This window comes from Schistocerca piceifrons, chromosome 1, assembly GCF_021461385.2.
Source record: "Schistocerca piceifrons isolate TAMUIC-IGC-003096 chromosome 1, iqSchPice1.1, whole genome shotgun sequence".
Classification (NCBI taxonomy): Eukaryota; Metazoa; Arthropoda; class Insecta; order Orthoptera; family Acrididae; genus Schistocerca; species Schistocerca piceifrons.
In genome coordinates, this window is record NC_060138.1 from 525,852,494 (window position 1) to 525,869,194 (window position 16,701).

General features: G+C 43.8%; 1 non-coding gene across 1 annotated transcript; it reads left to right on the plus strand.

Annotated features, from left to right (window-relative positions):
• The first annotated feature begins 6,843 nt into the window (after positions 1-6,843).
• Trnat-ugu lies at positions 6,844-6,918 on the plus strand. Its single transcript has one exon. It is a non-coding gene; the product is annotated as a tRNA-Thr (tRNA).
• Positions 6,919-16,701: the final 9,783 nt, after the last annotated feature.

Here is a 16,701-nt window from a genome sequence, read left to right on the forward strand (position 1 = left end):
ACTGCTCTTCCAAGTCCTTTGCTGTCTCTGACAGAATTACAATGTCATCGGCAAACCTCAAAGTTTTTATTTCTTCTCCATGGATTTTAATTCCTACTCCGAATTTTTCTTTTGATTCCCTTTCACACCCCTCGACTCTTTATAACTGCCATCTGGTTTCTGTAAAAATTGTAAATAGTCTTTCGCTCCCTGTATTTGACCCCTGCCACCTGTAGAATTTGAAAGAGACTAATCCAGTCCACATTGTCAAAAGCTTTCTCTAAGTCTACAAATGCTAGAGATGTAGGTTTGCCTTTCCTTAATCTATTTTCTAAGATAAGTCGTAGGGCCAGTATTGCCTCACGTGTTCAAACATTTCTACGGAATCCAAACTGATCTTCCCCGAGGTCGGCTTCTTCCAGTTTCTCCATTCGTCTGTGAATAATTCGTGTAAGTATTTTGCAGCCGTGATTTATTAAACTGATAGTTCTGTAATTTTCACACCTGCCCACACCGGTTTTTTTTATTGGAATTATTATATTCTTCTTGACGTCTGTGGGTATTTCACCTGTCTCATACATCTTGCTCACCTGATGGTAGAGTTGGGTCAGGGCTGACTCTCCCAAGGCAGTCATTAGTTCTAATGGAATGTTGTCTACTCCCGGGGCCTTGTTTCGACTTAGGTCTTTCAGTGCTCTGTCAAACTTTTCATGCAGTATCTTATCACCCATTTCATCTTCATCTATGTCCTCTTTCCTTTCCATAATATTGCTATCAAGTACATGGCTCTTGTACAGACACTCTGTATACTCCTTCCACCTTTCTGCTTTCCTTTCTTTGCTTAGAACTGGATTTCCATCCGAACTCTTGATATTCATACTAGCGGTTCTCTTTTCTGCAAAGGTCTCTTTAATTTTCCTGTAAGCACTACCTATCTTACCCCTAGTGATGTGGGCCTCTACGTCCTTACATTTGTCCTCTAGCCATCCTTACTTAGGCATTTTGCTCTTCCTGTCGATCTCAGAAATGAGACGTCTGTATTCCTTTTTGCCTACTTCAAGTACTGCATTTTTGTATTAACTCCTTTCATCAATTAAATTCAATATCTCTTCTGTTACCCAGGGATTTCTACTAGCCCTCGTCTTTTTCCCTACTTGATCCTCTGCTGCCTTCACTATTTCATCCCTCAAATCCACCCATTCTTCTTCTACTGTATTTCTTTCCCCCATTCTTGTCAATTGTTCCATAATGCTCTCTCTGATACTCTCTGGAACCTCTGGTTCTTTCAATTTATCCAGGTCCCATCTCCTTAAATTCCCACATTTTTGCAGTTTCTTCTGTTTTAATCTACAGTTCATAACCAGAGTCCTCATCTACCCCTTTAAATCTAAAACCTGGTTCCTAAATCTATATATAGTCTATCTGAAACCTTCCAGTGTCTCCAGGCCTCTTCCACGTATACAATGTTTTTTCATGATTCTTTAACCAAGTGTTACCTATGATTAAGTTATGCTCTGTGCAAAATTCCACCAGGCGGCTTCCTCTTTCATTCCTTACCCCCATTCCATATTTGCCTTCTCTTCCTTTTCCTACTATCAAATTACAGTCTCAGATGACTATTTAATTTTCGTCTCCCTTCACTATCTGAATAATTTCTTTTATCTCATCATACATTTCTTCAATCTCTTCGTCATCTGTGGAGCTAATTGGCATTTAAACTTGGATTACTGTGGTAGGCGTGGGTTTCGTATCTATCTTGGCTACAACAATGCGTTCACTATGCTGTTCGTAGTAGCTTACCAGCGCTCCTATTTTTATTCATTATTAAACCTACTCCTGCATTCTGCCCATTTGGTTTTGTATTTATAACCCCGTATTGACCTGTCCAGGTGTCTTGTTCCCCTGCCACCGAACTTCACTAATTCCCACTATATTTAACTCTAACCTATCCATTTCCATTTTTAAATTTTCTAACCTACCTGCCCTATTAAGGTATCTACATCTACATATATACTCCGCTAGCCACCAAGCGGTGTCTGGCGGAGGGCACAAATCGCGTCAAAGTCATATTTCCCAACCTCTGTTCCATTCGCGGATCGCACGAGGGAAAACGACTGTCTGAACGCCTCAGTAAGAGCTCTAATTTTCCTTATCTTTGAATGATGATCATTGCGCGATTTGAAAGTTGGTGGTAGTAATATATGATCTACATCCTCTGCGAAGATCGGAATTCAGAATTTAGCGAGCAGCCCCTTCCGTTTAGCGCGTCGTCTATCTGACATTCCACGCTCCGAGAACGCCAGTTTTGTTTCTCCCGATAACGACGTCTTCCTGAGTAGTCCCCGCCCGGAGATCCGAATGTGGGACTATTTTACCTCCGGAATATTTTACCCAAGAAGACGAAATTATCATTTAATCATACAATAAAACTGCATGCCCTCGAGAAAAATTATGGCTGTAGTTTCCCCTTGCTTTCAGCTGTTCGCAGTAGCAGCACAATTAGGGTGTTTTGGTTAATGTTACAAGGCTAGATCAGTCAGTCATCCAGACTGTTGCCCCTGCAACTACTGAAAAACCTGCTGCCCTTCTTCAGGAACCACACATTTGTCTGGCTTCTCAGTAGATACCCCTACGTTGTGGTTGCACCGAGGGTGCGGCTATCTATATCGCTGAGGCACGCAAGCCTCCCCACCAGCGACAAGATCCATGGTCCATATCATACAGATATCTTGGCTAAAACATTTGGCAATGTATTTCGATCATCTGATGACTTTACAAGACGGTAAATCACAGCATCATCTGCAAACAGTCTAAGAGCGCCGATCAGATTGTCTCCTACGTCGTTTACGTAGATCACGAACAACGGAGGGCATATACCGCTTTCTTGGGAAGGTCAGATACTACTTCTGTTTTACTCGATGACTTTCCGCCAAATACTATGAACTGTGACCTTTCTGACAGGAACTCGCGATTCCATTCGCACAGCTGGGACGATACTCCATAGGCAAGCAAGCACCTTCTCGCTTGTGAGAAGCGGTGTCAGAAGCCTTTTGGAAATCTAAAAATGTAGAATTAGTTTGACAACCCACGCCGATGACACTCATTTACGGTGAGAATAGATGGCTAGATGTGTTTCACAAAGATCGACATTTTCTGAATACCTCCTGGCTACTTGTAGACAAATCGTTTTCTTCGAGGTAATTCACATGACATAAAATTAATTTTGGTAACAGGCACACTGGACGAAATATTTTTCACTCCCAGGAGAAATGACGCTAATACAACCCCTAGCTTTGATAAGTGTTTTAATTCTGCGAGGAAGAGAGTATACAAGTTTCTTCTAATATGCCATATCCAGGTGAGACCACTCATTTATGATTAGATCGCATAGAGCTACTGAATTGCGGGTAGTAGTATAATCCAGTAAAGGGGTGTTTTTTGCTTCCATAAACGAGGTAAAAGATTTTATTTTTTTATCTCGTGCATATAGTTGTATGTCGACCTTCAAAACCCTCGGGACAACTTTTTGTGGCCAAATAACAAAGACATTTTAGTACTTTTTTAGGGTTTTCGCCTAATATTCGGAAATTATGTACCCTACTGAAAATTTCATTATTGCGAAAATACAAGCGCTGACATACTGTGGATTACACAGCACCAAGATAAGTCCTACTTTGAATCAGACAATGGTTTTTTAAGGATTTTAAGCACATGGGATAAAGGTAGTCGCCTTGTAACCAGACCATCATTTCTCCAGTCACTAACATGTGGTGTAATGGCAGTCACCTGTAAACTGGCCATCATTGTCCCCCCCAGGGTTAATAAGTAGTCACCCTGTAAACTAACAATCATTGCCCCACCAAATAATATCCATTTTTCCATTATACGAAAAAAGCAAAACAAGCTTTTGCTGAAAGTTTATCTCTTACAGTGGCTGCTCAAAATTTTAAAATACCTTTAAAGTAACATATATTTTGGGAATCTGATGCACTTTGCACTTAAATGGCCAAGTAAAGTTCACGGACTAGTGTAGGTGCCTGCATGCCAGGGGCAAGTAAATGATGTAATCATCACCACGTGAAAAGCCACGTCCCCTTTCAATGACATTATCATGTCCCATCCCTTACGATACCTATTCTCTCCCCTCTCCTCGAATCAGAGCCTAGTATAAACATGCCACTAAAAACAGCATTAATTGTATGGGGGATGAAGTGGTCATTAGCGACACAAATTGTAAGTATGTGTAGTTGATTCTCTATTGGAGGTGGAGAGAAAATGCTGAAGACGTAGACAGCCAGTGGTGACGAATATTTTATTGACTTATGAGTTCAACAGGCATAGATACAGTGTCTACAGCAGGCGGGCAGTGGTGGTCGGTCAGTGAATCCAGCCCGGGACGGCATCTCAAGATGCGCTGATGTCGGCACTTTCTTCAGTATGGCTCGGCGGCAATCTTGCTAGCTATGCATATTTCAGTCCAGTACTGTGCCAGGAGGTAGCACCCCTGCCCTGGTAACTGCAGTCGGAATGAGCCAATACTCAGACCAGCAGTAGGCAGTATCGTTGCCCTGGTTCAAGTTGCAGATTGATGACTGGAGGCAAGCCAAAACAAGTTGGAGGGAAACCAAACACACATGCACTGAGTCTCTTTCTCACGCACAGAATAATCCAACAATTTTATACGAACTTTTTCTTTTCTTTATATGGTTTTTTCAACTACATTTATGGATTTATGTCTGGATTATCATAGTTCTGTGCCACAGAAACCTGCTGCTGCAGGTCGTGACATCTAATTTTCCAGCAATTACACTCTTGTGTTGATCTTCTGAACTGTTAGAGTATTGAATGTATCAGTAGAACAGCTGGGGGTGAAGCCCTTCTTAAAAATTGCCTTTTGTTTACTAATCTTAACAAATCGCTGACTCTGAATTTAGGTTTTCGTACATGTATCATCTTGATCTTATTACACATAGTAGCCAAAAGGTTGTTTACTTTCACGTCAGCTGTTGACTCATTTATTGTTCTACATTTTATGTCATTATATTGGCTGACTAGATTTTGCACCTTATCAATCCATTTGAAACAACGCTGTTCAGTGAAATGCTTAAGAATATTTCCTTTATGAATTCTATTGAATCGCTTCACGACTGAAGATGTCTAGGCTGAAAATGATGAGTAGTGATTAATATTATGTTTCTCCATTAGTTTTTTGCCGGTCGTCCACATATACTGAATCTTCTGCTCGGCCGATCGTTTGACGAAAGTCTGTACTTGGCTTCCTACTGAGAATGGTCGGTACGCTGAGCCCTAACATTGCGGTGAGCGCAAGGAAGTAGAGAATTAGTCGAGTGGGTGTCGGTACTGGCACGCATGAAAAGAGTGGTGGTGGATTCTGAAGGGGCAGCTGGTTTGGAAGCCACTGGTCGATACCGTTGGACGGTGGGGCTTGAAGCTCTCTGTCACTGTGACGAATTTTGTGCAGGAGAGCACAAGAGTGGGCAGCACGGCCTTTGACGTTTGTTTGAGAAATGTGGGGAACGTTGTGTATTCAGGAGCAGAGAATTAAAGGTACTGTACTGTGAAAGACTCGTTTTCTTTTGGCGTTAACTGCGCCCATATTGGTCAGCCGTGCCACTTGTAATGCGGAGGTTACTTTATCGCTCTTTTGGAATATAGAGGCAGTGGGCTATGAGAGTGATTTAGGGACTGTCGTGACACCGTGTGGTATCTTCCTACTGGACTACTACTACGTTATTTGAATTTAGCTAATGCATGGCTCCCATGAATATGTTATTCGGTTGAACGGCTGTGAATGAGCCTGTTATTTGGAAAATAAAGGAGAGCTCCTGGGGCAGTTGTAATATAATTGCTATTTGTTTGATTCAGTAGGTTAAATTAATGAATCATTAAAGTGTAGGTATTATCAGCTGCGTGCAGCCCAATTTGCTTCCTGTAATAGTTAACATAATTATTGTATGACATACAGGGACAATAAAAAAAGTTTCCGTTTGACGCCGTTCGCGCAAAGTATATGCAACGTAACACATCTCCGATGCATGTATATAAGTACCGATATCTAGGCAAGCAATTACTGTGGCATTCGGGTCTTCCCGAATTGTGTGCGATAGATGTGGAAACGTGAACTATGGAGACGTTATTACCAAGTATGTCCAAACAGGTCCAGTGTGCTGAAATTCTCTTCTTGGCCGCCGAAGAACAATCTCTGGCAGACATCCATTGGAGAGTAAAGAATGTCTCTCGAAACCCACCATTGTGGTATGGTGCACCAAAGGATGCTGCTGCTTCATCATAACGCACGCCTCTATAACTCAGAAGTTACTCCATCTCAAATGGGAGACATTCGACAACCCGCTCTATTGTCCTGACCTCTCCCCATGATGTTATCACGCCTTCAGTTCCTTAAAAAAGGCCTCGAAGAGTCGATGATTCCTGTCGGACGAGGACGTGCAGGAGGACGTTCCGGACTTCCTCACGCGGCAGAACACGGCGTTTTACCAAACGTTTGTCTTCAAAGCCGATGGGATGATTACTTCAGTGCTCACGGCGATTTTTCCTGATTTGCACGCCGATTCTGGACTGTATGTTCTTCGAACGGAAGCTTTTTGATCGTCCCTTATGTTAACATACAAATATGGGTTCCCGGCCTTTGACCTTCTTGTGCGAACGCACACGCTATGCCCGAACTCGTACGGGACTTGGTACATTAATCTGCCACGAGTAATGAGTATGATGGGCAAACATCTATTAGGCGCACTACGAATGTAGTGTTGTGGACATGTTGGGAATGTGGATCTCACAGGGAGCGTGCAAGGGATAAGTCCCTGCAGACGCCCTATCCTCTGTGCCCGCGGTGGCTCAGATGGATAGAGCGTCTGCCTTGTAAGCAGGAGATCCCGGGTTCGAGTCCCGGTCGGGGCACACATTTTCAGCATGTCCCCAATGAAGTGTATCAACGCCTGCTTGCAGCTAGGGTGTCTATTTAATTATCATTTCATAACAACTACGTTCAATCCACTCATTGGTATCACATGGGGAATCTTACAAGTGACAGTTATGCTACCGTTCCACCAACTTCGCTCTTAACTAAGCAGTCTCTGCTTCCTATTTGTCAATATACATTTTCGGTCGGAGTCCTCAATATTAATCACATCATATTCTGGCAACAAGCCTTTTATCCGCTTCACATTTTCCAAACCCTTCACGTCGACACACAGGTGGAAAAACTGAGCGTATACCATTCAGCCCAGTCTTAAATGCCTCACCACCCAATACTATGATCGTGCTGACTTTCCATTAACTATTTTTCGGCTGTTATATCAAGCTCACGGCGGGCGATGTCCGCTCTAGAATGAAACCACCATTAGCAACATGCTACTTCGAGCCCCACCCATCATTCGAAATGCAAGTTTCTTCTTGTCTGTGGTGTGGAATCTTTGGTAAGCAAAGAAGACATCATATATGGTTCTGGAAAAAAAAACGGCTACATCACGCTAATCGCCCCACTTCCTATCACATGACAACGTCATCACGTTCAGTCGATAAATTGCGAGACTCCTTTCATATATACAGCATTAAATCTCCTATGTATAGGTAGGACTTGTTACTCAGCTGACTGAAGGCATCATTTATTTAACTAAACAGTGAATAATTGGCAGTATACTATCATCTTCTTTGGGAACGACGTTTTTGTTTGCACTTCAATCATCATATCAGTGACAGGCGATTTCAGTGTTCTTTATTTTGACGTGAACAAACGATGAAATGTATGGGCCACTTCTGGAACTCTGTGCAGCTCATGAGCCGATTTCTCCTAATCCTCTGTCATCATAATAAAGCGACAGAAAACTGCAGTACATTTGATACGTTTACACAATATTCTTTGTGCTATAATCGACTGAACCGTTCTCTTTAGGATATTTAGATGAACTGAAATATAAATTCAACTCCATTATGTCTGTTGCATAGAATATGCTCCAGTCATGAGAAATCGAGCTCTTGTTCGTCTGAAAAATAAAATTATGTATCTTGTTGTTTCACGTACTGTGTGAATTTCACTTGGCACGTCCATGTACAAAATTCTGGTGCATCACATTCAGTTAGATTCCAGAAATAAATTGCTAGAGTCAGGCTTAAATCATTTCTTAAGCTATTCGATAATGATATTTGCTCTTCCTCGTATACTCATATTTGTGTCATGTTTCAAAACATTAAGGGTTATGGGAGAGCTTAAAATCATATTTTTGTAATCCTCTCCGAACCGCTATATCATACTGAGTGGGATACAGAAAATGAAATGAACATCATCAACAACGAATTCCTCTAGTTCATTCCCCCTTTCCCAGCCAGCATTCTGCAATATGACTGCGTCATCTGGCATAAAAAATGCATTTCCTTTCATCAGAGTTGCAAGAGATGTGCAACAAAGTTGCGTCCTTGTAGTGTGCCCCCTATTTCACGTACATCGGACGTCACCTCAGAATTCCGATGTACAAACACGCACTGTAAAAATGACATTGTATAACACCTTAACCTGCTGTTCAGTTCATTCTTTATTGTGCGGTGGGTTTCGGCTAGAGACCATTTTCCAGCACAAACTTTTGTTAACAACAAGAGTTATATACATGTATCAAAAAACAGAATACCAAAAGTATAACATGTATAAATAATATTTAACAATGCTTAACGGAGTATTTTTTATAAATACAATGTCAAAAAACACACAGTGCAAAAAATCATTTTAACAACAAATGTTTAGTAATGCTTAACTAAGCAACATTTACAAATATTGTGTTTTTGAAATTGTGGTTTTTTATGCATTATTGGAACTCTTGTCGTTACCAAAATTTTATGCTGGAAAACTGTCTCTAGCTGAAACCTGTTGTACAACAAAGAATAAATGCAATGGCAGCTTAAGGTATTGCATGATGTCATTTCTACAATATAAAAGCTGTGGAACAAAATCAACAAAAAGAATTTACAAACAGCATGTTCCAACAGGGGTTTCATAGAACGTTGTAGAGTAAGTGTGAGGCAGAACGAGTTTTATTACTCGCCCGTCAACCTCTCTACCGTTTTTTGGAGGATCATATTAGCTTTTGTTTCTTAAAGTATACATTCGCTCATCAAACAGAATAAGGATCTCTGGCAAACAGTCAGCTTTAAATGTTAAGAAAATCTCGGAGTCTCCTAAGAGGACAGCGACACCTGCGATGTTTCCACAGTGCGATAAAGGACTCAGAACGCATTTGTTTCGGCTCTCACAGAATTTTTCATTTGACGGAATGAATCAAAACTACGTTTCCTTCGTGAACACTGGCTTTTAGTTCGGTCGAGGACGTCCTTAACTAAAGATATATCCTTCAGGCGGCAAAGTCATCTGTTTACCTCAACGCACAGTCTAAAGACAGTATATGCTGGAAGGTTAATACGGAATTTGTAAAGATGGCAAAATGCTTGTTATTGTACTATCATAGTTTTTGTTCTTTTATTGGTTTACACCAGAGATGGTAGCTCTAAAACCAGCAACATTTCGCTTTTGCCTACTTCGTGCTTCTTGCAGTCATGGGAGTAGTACACAGGGTGAGTCACCTAACATTACCGCTGGATATATTTCGTAAACCACATCAAATACTGACGAATCCATTCCACAGACCGAACGTGAGGAGAGGGGCTAGTGTAACTGGTTAATACAAACCATAAAAAAATGCACAGAAGTATGTTTTATAACACAAACCTACGTTTTTTTAAGTGGAACCACGTTCGTTTTGTTAGCACATCTGAAAATATAAACAAATACGTGATCAGTGCCGTTTGTTGCATTGTAAAATGTTAATTACATCCGGAGATATTGTAACCTAAATTTGACGCTTGAGTACCACTCCTCCGCTGTTCGATCGTGTGTATCGGAGAGCACCGAATTACGTAGGGATCCAAAGGGAACGGTGATGGACCTTAGGTACAGAAGAGACTGGAACAGCACATTACGTCCACATGCTAACACCTTTTTATTGATCTTTTTCACTGACGCACATGTACATTACCATGATGGGTGAGGTACACGTACACACGTGGTTTCCGTTTTCAATTACGGAGTGGAATAATGTGTGTCCCGACATGTCAGGCCAATAGATGTTCAATGTGGTGGCCATCATTTGCTGCACACTATTGCAATCTCTGGCGTAATGAATGTCGTACACGCCGCAGTACATCTGGTGTAATGTCGCCGCAGGCTGCCACAATACGTTGTTTCATATCCTCTGGGGTTGTAGGCACATCACGGTACACATTCTCCTTTAACGTACCCCACAGAAAGAAGTCCAGAGGTGTAAGATCAGGAGAACGGGCTGGCCAATTAATGCTTCCTCCACGTCCTATGAAACGCCCGTCGAACATCCTGTCAAGGGTCAGCCTAGTGTTAATTGCGGAATGTGGAGGTGCACCATCATGCTGATACCACATACGTCGACGCGTTTCCAGTAAACATTTTCGAGCAACGTTGGCAGATCATTCTGTAGAAACGCGATGTATGTTACAGCTGTTTGGGCCCCTGCAATGAAGTGAGGACCAATGAGGTGGTCGCCAATGATTCCGCACCATACATTTACAGTCCACGGTCGCTGTCGCTCTACCTGTCTGAGCCAGCGAGGATTGTCCACGGACCAGTAATGCATGTTTCGTAGATTCACTGCCCCGTGGTTTGTGAAACCCGCTTCATCGGTAAACAGGTAGAACTGCAACGCATTCTCTGTTAATGCCCATTGACGGAATTGCACTCGATGATTAAAGTCATCACCATGTAATTGCTGATGTAGCGACACATGAAACGGGTGAAAGCGGTGACGATGCAGTATGCGCATGACACTACTTTGACTCAGTCCACCGGCTCTCGCAATGTCCCGTGTACTCATGTGTGGGTTCATGGCAACAGCAGCTAACACACCAACTGCACCCGCTTCTCCTGTGACGGGCCTGTTACGGGCACGTTTGCGTGCTACGACCATACCTGTTGCATACAGTTGGCGGTAGATGTTTTGCAATGTGCGGCACGTTGGATGCTCTCTGTCCGGGTACCGTTCTGCATACACCCTGCAGGCTTCAGCTGCATTTCGTCGACACTCACCATAGATGAGTATCATCGCCGCCTTTTCAGAGTTCGAATACACCATGGTCACAGTTCCTACAACACTACACTATCACAGACGTCTGGCAACACGGTGTACTATAGTTGGCCTGTGTGCGGAGACGAATGCAGAATAACAATAGCAGCAAGCGCTACATGCGGACGCTGCGACAGCTGGACCAAACCACAACAGTGCACTACAGCCACACTCGTAAACACGGTCGTCATCGTAAACATGTCCCTGCAGATGCTGCTCGCCGACCGTGGCCCGTGTTTGTTACAACACGCAACTGAACGTCGGAGGTTTCAAGCGTCAACTTTAGGTTACAATATCTCCGGATGTAATTAACATTTTACAATGCAACAAACGGCACTGATCACGTATTTGTTTACATGTTCAGATGTGCTAACAAAACTAACGTGGTTCCATTTAAAAAAACGTAGGTTTGTGTTAAAAAACATACTTCCGTGCATTTTTGTATGGTTTGTATTAAACAATTACACTAGCCCCTCTCCTCACATTCGGTCTGTGGAATCGGTTCGTCAGTATTTGATGTGGTTTACGAAATATATCCAGCGGTAACGTTAGGTGACTCACCCTGTATATATGGTATGTTGTGTTGTGTTGTCGTGGTCAAGAATGACACAATGCAAATGTATGTTTTTTAAGCCATCATTATTTTGCTTCATTTAATGCCTTACCCCATCTATCTGTATATTGTGTCAATCTCTTCATATCAACTTATAGTCTACTTGCAACATTTTCAATAAATTACATTACATATTCTAGCCCTTAACTGTTTCTACGACTTTCCCTAGAGCTTTATATCCGGTTAGTTCTGCAGTATCGATGAAGGTATTCAAGATAATTAAATTTTAATTTTTGAGATTTTAGAGCATTCACTACTCGTCTTAGCAAAAGGATTATGGTCCACTTTGGCATGTATCATATCGCTATGTTAGTCTTTTTCAGAAATGGCTCTGAGCACTATGGGACTTTATTTTTTAACATCTGGGGTCATCAGTCCCCTAGAACTTAGAACTATTTAAACCTAACTAACCTAAGGACATCACACACATCCATGCCCGAGGCAGGATTCGAACCTGCAACCGTGGCAATTGCTCTGTTCCGGACTGACGCGCCTAGAACCGCTCGGCCACCGCGGCCGGCTGTGTTAGTCTTTTTTCTTCTTCTAGGTCTATAAACAAACTTTGTCCTAATAATGATTACGTTCCTTTCTATCACACTCATATATGTAGTGACGAGAAAATAACGGCATATCTCTCTACACATGCTAATCTCTTTTTCAACATTTCGATTACCCCTGCGGGAAATATACGCTACTGGCCATTACAATTGATACACCAAGAAGAAATGCAGATGATAGACGGGTATTCATTGGACAAATATATTATACTAGAACTGACAAGTAATTACATTTTCACGCAATTGGGGTGCATAGATCCTGAGAAATCAGTACCCAGAACAACCACCTCTGGCCGCAATAACGGCCTTGATACGCCTGGGCATTGAGTCAAACAGAGCTTGGATGGCGTGTACAGGTACAGCTCCCATGCAGCTTCAACACGATACCACAGTTCATCAAGAGTAGTGACTGGCGTATTGTGACGAGCCAGTTGCTCGGCCACCATTGACCAGACCTTTTCAATTGGTGAGAGATCTGGAGAATGTGCTGGCCAGTCGAACATTTTCTGTATCCAGAAAGGCCCGTACAGGACCTGCAACATGCGGTCGTGCATTATCTTGCTGAAATGTAGGGTTTCGCAGGGATCGAATCAAGGGTAGAGCCACGGGGCGTAACACATCTGAAATGTAACGTCCACTGTTCAAAGTGTCGTCAATGCGAACAAGAGCTGACCGAGACGTGTAACCAATGGCACCCCATACCATCACGCCGGGTAATACGTCAGTACGGCGATGAGGAATACACGCTTCCAATGTGGGTTCACCGCGATGTCGCCAAACACGGATGCGACCATCATGATGCTGTAAACAGAACCTGGATTCATCCGAAAAAATGACGTTTTGCCATTCGTGCACCTAGGTTAGTCGGTGAGTACACCATGAAGCGTCAAGGGTAACCGCAGCCATGGTCTCCGAGCTGATAGTCCATTCTGCTGCAAACGTCGTCGAACTGTTCGTGCAGATGGTTGTTGTCTTGCAAACATCCCCATCTGTTGACTCAGGGACCGAGACGTGGCTGCACGATCCGTTACAGCCATGCGGATAAGATGCCTGTCATCTCGACTGCTAGTGATACGAGGCCGTTGGGATCCAGCACGGCGTTCCGTGTTACCCTCCTGAACCCATCGATTCCATATTTTGCTAACAGTCATTGGATCTCGACCAACGCGAGCAGCAATGTCGCGATACGATAAACCGCAATCGCGATAGGCTACAATCCGACCTTTATCAAAGTCGGAAACGTGATGGTACGCATTTCTCCTCCTTACAAGAGGCATCACAACAACGTATCACCAGGCAACGCCGGTCACCTGCCTATTGTGTACGAGAAATCTGTTGGAAACTTTCCTCATGTCAGCACGTTGTAGGTGTCGCCACCGGCGCCAACCTTGTGTGAATGCTCTGAAAAGCTAATCATTTGCGTATCACAGCATCTTCTTCCTGTCGGTTAAATTTCGCGTCTGCGGCACCTCATCTTCGTGGTGTAGCAATTTTAATGGCCAGTAGTGTGCAATACAGGCAGTACAACTGCTGTACAGTCTACACTGAACAGGTGTTGTCTAAATTGACGTAATAGTCTTTCAAGAGACATCTGTAATCATTCCAGTAATGATTCATACTGGTGTTCTCTGTGCATCTCTGCTGCAATTCAATGCGGGCTGTGCTGATTTATTACGCTCCTAGCAACGCGACTGTGAAATCCTTCGAAAAGTGGAAGGAAGATCACTGTTTAACGTCCCATAAGCGACGGTGTAATTGGGGATGAAGCACAAGCTCGTTCCGAGAAAGGGTAGGGAAGGAAATCTGCAGCGTCCTTTTCCAAAGAAGCCTTACTGGCACTGCCGTAAGCGGTTTAGGGAAAATACGGAAAACCCAAATGTGGATGACTGAAATGAGATTTGGATGCGATTCATATCTTTGAACCACAGTGCCACTCGCTCGGTGAGTGGTCGACTGGACGATCACAGTAAACAGCGGAGCAGTATCCTGCAATAACTTTTTATAGAGTCTCATCAGATGCACTGCATTTTCTCAGGATTGTCACAAAAATCTATGTCGTCCGTTGATATTCTTTAGTGGTGATTTCACATGTTGCTGCATTTAAATAACGTCTAGGTGTCGGAATTCGACAGCTGCAGGATCATGGCCGAACCACGCTGCGCTTTATTGTTCCACAAAGGGCTGTTCTCATTGGCTGGTTTTCTACTACTGTCAAGTGAACACGCAATAGATTGGTTGAGGTAGACCATTGTGTGTGTTTTGAACCGGGGACCTAGAAACGATGGAGAGGCTTCGTCCCGCTGTAGCCCTCAGTGGTTCACAACCCCACAACAGGCCCCAGCAGTCCACCCACCACCCACCCCACCACTGCCCCACACCGAACCTATGTTTATTGTGTGGTTCTCCCCCTCCCCCCTCCCCCCCCCCCCTCTGGGAACGTGGAGACAGTGTTTGCGTAGCAGTCACCGACATAGTGTAATGAGGCGGAATAAGGGAAACCAGCCCGTATTCGCCAAAGGCAGATGGAAAACCGCCTTAAAAACCATCCACAGGCTGGCTGGCATACCGGATCTCGTCACTAATCCGCCTTGTGGATTACTGCCAGGGACCGACACGCCTTCCCGATTGAGAAGCAGTGCGTTATACCGTATGACTAGCTGGGTGGACTTGAGGTAGACCATACTCAACGCTGAGGAGGACCTCAGCAGGCGATGCTACTAGTGCATGAGTGGATAGACGTATTATACGAGTACAAGATCGTAGACTTCCACGATCGGTGTCATTTTGGATAAAACAATTTTTGGTATTGTTTCGCGTCATTGTAACTACTAAAATAGCTAAATTTGCGACATTCCAAACGACTTGCTGCGGTCATCTTCAGGGCAGTTCATTGCTGTATACTGGTGAATGTCTTCCTTTATATACTGTCATTTCCGGTTAACTGATGAATACCGAATTCATTGGACAGTTTGAGGAAGTTGTTAGGGAGGGACGGCTGTACAGTACGCTATTGCCTGTGCTACCGTGGCTGCTGATTGGAAGGCAACTATAGTAGATGATTGGTAGAAAGTAGCGTATCGGCTGTTTGTTGCCTGTGTCACTCTGGTAAGTCACTGGTGGACAAATTTTCGTTGGTGATTGGAAGCCAGTGGCAAATCGGCAGCTTGTATCCAAGGGATGGTGTTTCTCTGCAGCAAGGTGATAAGGCCGCACGGCACTTCTCTCTCGGCCGTCATCTAAACTGCCAAACCCGCGTCAAGTTACGCCGCTGGCCGACGAAGACAAGAGGTCTGCCGGGCTGCAATCGCCAGCAGCGAGGGAGCAGGTAACTTGTAGTCATCCCCCTTGTTCATGTTGATAGGGCATTAAATTATTTCAACAGCCTCTCTTATTTTCCATTGCTACAGCCACGGTTGCCGAGCAAGCACGCGAGGCTCTTGAAAATTGACAGGACGACCACATTCATGGTGAAGTTCCCCGCTACAGCTGACTTGGTGTTCTGTCCGAGTAGTACATAACGTTCATGGTCCGAAACGCGAGAGCTAATGGGTCTCCCAGTTTCATCTACATAGATTTTGCCACACTCACACCGAAGTTTGTAGACACCAGCAGTGCGCAGAGCTTTCGCTGGATCCTTAGTAAGCCCCAACAAACTTCGGATCTTGCAGCCGCTCTGAAACATAGGTATTCAAACTGTTTAGTGACATCTCAGGTATGTGACGTCAGCCACTAGATAAGCGAAAATGACAGTATGTAATGGAAGACATTCACCAGTATACAGCAGTGAACTGTCCTGAAGAGGACCGCAGCAAGTCGTTCGAAACGTCGGCAGTTTAGCTCTTTCAGTAGTTACAATGACGGGGCCCAATACCCAGAATTATTTTATCCAAAATATATTGTTAATTCAGCTGTGGGAGATGTTACAGCCACGTCATATGCCTTAAATCCAGAAATGAGCTTCTTTGTAGAAAGACAAGTGTCAACACTGACAATGCGATGATGTCTGGGGCAACATAGAATGTCATCACGGCGACCATTGTATGTGGTTTCCCGCGAAGAGAGATAGACCGAGGGTGGTTGCCCCAACAACACTGGGCACATTAGTGGCATAACATCACCTTCCAGGTTCTGGGTCTAGCATCATGGCGGACATATACCTGTGTGCAGGGTCAGAGGCAAACGATCGTTGCCAGACTGTATTCGACACCGTTGCGGGAGTCTAGCAGCTGCCGTGATGGTACGGGGTGCCACTGGGTACACGACCACCAGACCGCGCTGTGCTCGCCTACCGCGACAAGAAAGGTGCTCGACCGTTGCTGTGGTAGATTTCTCAACCTCTGAAAACCTCTGGTCAAGTATTACTGAAAGACTGGCA